The sequence below is a fragment of the Vombatus ursinus genome, unplaced genomic scaffold, assembly GCF_900497805.2.
Source record: "Vombatus ursinus unplaced genomic scaffold, bare-nosed wombat genome assembly UNPS02009835.1, whole genome shotgun sequence".
NCBI lineage: Eukaryota > Metazoa > Chordata > Mammalia > Diprotodontia > Vombatidae > Vombatus > Vombatus ursinus.
In genome coordinates, this window is record NW_020949613.1 from 1,857,737 (window position 1) to 1,860,493 (window position 2,757).

Here is a 2,757-nt window from a genome sequence, read left to right on the forward strand (position 1 = left end):
CCTTTCTAAGCTAAACACCTCCAGTTCCTAGATTGATTTTGTATGGTATGAACTTGAAGTGCTTCACAGTTATGTATGCCCTCCTCTGGAGGCTCTCCATATCATTAATTCTATTAGGAACTGTGGCATCCAAACTGAACACAATACACTAAATGTAATCTGACCAGGGTAAAGTATTCTTTATTCTTGGGAACTGTGGATCTCCTAATGCAGCCTAAGATCACATTACCTTTTTTTTTGGTTGTCATAAGAATCATACTTCTGACTCACATTGAGCTTGCAGCCTGCTAAAACCCCCAGATCTTTTTCAGATCCTGGGCACCTCTCCCTTGAGTTGCTCTAGCTTTTCATAGCCTCTCCATTCCTTCCTATTCTTCTAGATTGCATCAGTTCTATGTATGTATGTATGTATCTATATATGTATGTATGTATGTATGTATGTATCCATCTTATCATCTTTCTATCCACTCATTTATTTATTCATTTACCTATTTGTTTTTAACATTAATTTGAAAATATTTTAGTTTCAAATTTTCTACCTTTCTCTAGCCCCTCTCCAACTCATCAAGAAGGACACAATATAATGTTAATTATATATGTAAAGCATGTAAAACATATTTCCATAGTCGTGTTGCAAAAGAAGCAAGAAAAATAAAAAAAATGAAAAAGTATGCTTCAATCTATATTCATCAGTTCTCTCTCTGGAGGTCGATAGCATTTTTCATTATGAGTCCTTTGGAATTGTCTTGGTTCACTGTATTGATCAGAGTAGCTAAGTCCTTCACAATTGATAATCATCACAATATTGCTATTACTGTGTACAGTGTTCTCTTGGTTCTGGTCACGTCACGTTACATCAATTCATGTAAGTCTATGCACTTTTTTTTTCTGGAACTATCCTACTCATCATTTCTTAAAACACAATAATATTCCATCACAATCAGATATTGCAACTTGTTTAGGCATTCCTCCCTTGGTGGGCATCCCCTCAATTTCCAGTTCTTTGCCACCACTAAAAGAGTTGCTATAAATATTTTTGTATAAAAGAGTCCTTTTCCCTTTTCTTTGATCTTTTTGGATATAGACTTGGTAGTGATATTGTTGGATCAAATGGCATGCACAGTTTTGTAGCCTTTTGGACACAGTTCCAAATTGTCTTTCAGAATGGTGGGACCAGTTCACAATTCCACCAACAGAATGCACAGGTTTTCTATAAGTTTAAGTTTTTATTTTAATAATTTAATTATATATATATGTATATATACACACACACACACATATACATATATATACACATACATATACACACATATATACATATATACATATACACACATATATACATATATACATATACACACATACATACATACATACATACATATATATATATATATTTGCCATTCTGACTCTCACTCATCCATCAGCATCATTAAATCTCCAGAATACTAGGGTAGCTCAGGGATCATCTTCCAGAATTTCTAGGTCTTGTCATCTTTTCCAAAGAAATTTGACCATAGACAGCTACTCTATATTTGTCCTTGGTCTCTAGGCTAACAAGAAAGTTCCTTACTTACAATAACTTCTTAGGGGTAGGAGAAATTAACAATGCCCAGAATACCTTAAGTCAGAGTAACTAAATACAGACCTGGCACTTCTACTTTCAAAGGGGTTATTGCCTATATGTTGGAATTCTGTGTTCCATGGGTCCTAGAGACCTGTCACCTGCAGCAGTGTATAATAACAGCAGAGTTTTGATGTTTAAATAATAATGATAGCTGGCATTTATATACTTTAAGGGTTACAAAGCATATTGTATATATGTGCATATATGAACATATGTAACAGGTTTATTTCTTGGTTCTACCATATATACATGCATGCACATGTGTATATATGATGTACATACACATATGTAGATGAGTGCATGTATATGCAGATGCATATATATACCAACATATAATATATAACATGCATGTGTATATATCTATAATACACATGTATGTGTATATGTATATATGTACATATATACACATGCACACACATGCGCGCACACATACACACATATATAACATTTTAAAATCTCTAAAATCTCACTCCTCACAACAACCATGGTAGATATGTACTATCATTTTCATTTTATGGAGGAAGAAACAAGTTTCAGAGAGTTGAGTGTCTGGCCTAGGGTCACGCACATAACTAATAAGGTCTGAGGTGGAATTCGAACCCAACTCTTCCTAACTCCAAGTCTACATTTTATGCCAGCCTATCTCAGTTTATCTTTTTTGTCCCCTTAAAGGAAAGAAACTGGAGAAAATGAGTATGGTGTCATTTTCAGAAAAATGGAAAGCTACGTCTGTTTCGTCTCCAGCTTTGTTTCTTTTGTTTCTGCCATGTTTCTCTTATTATTTGGCAGTTATACTCCTAAAACCATGACATCAGGAGCCAGACATATAGTTTACCAATTAATTCATAGACCTGAGCATCCATCCCCACACAATCTGCTAACGTGCTAATAAGCTTGTGATTTTTACAAATACGGAGACCAACTTTGATTTTCGTGCTCTTTTATGACTGAAATTAAAATGGAAGCAGTTGCATTTGCTCTGTGTCCTCCTCACAAAACAACTAATTATTTTCCTCTAAGTAATGATAATTAACAAAATTCTTCTCAGGTTCCTGATCAGTGCACAGCTGGTACTTGAATAATCAGAGACTTGTTTCTATGGTGGCTCTAAACCCTTGCCTGGTTTGGGA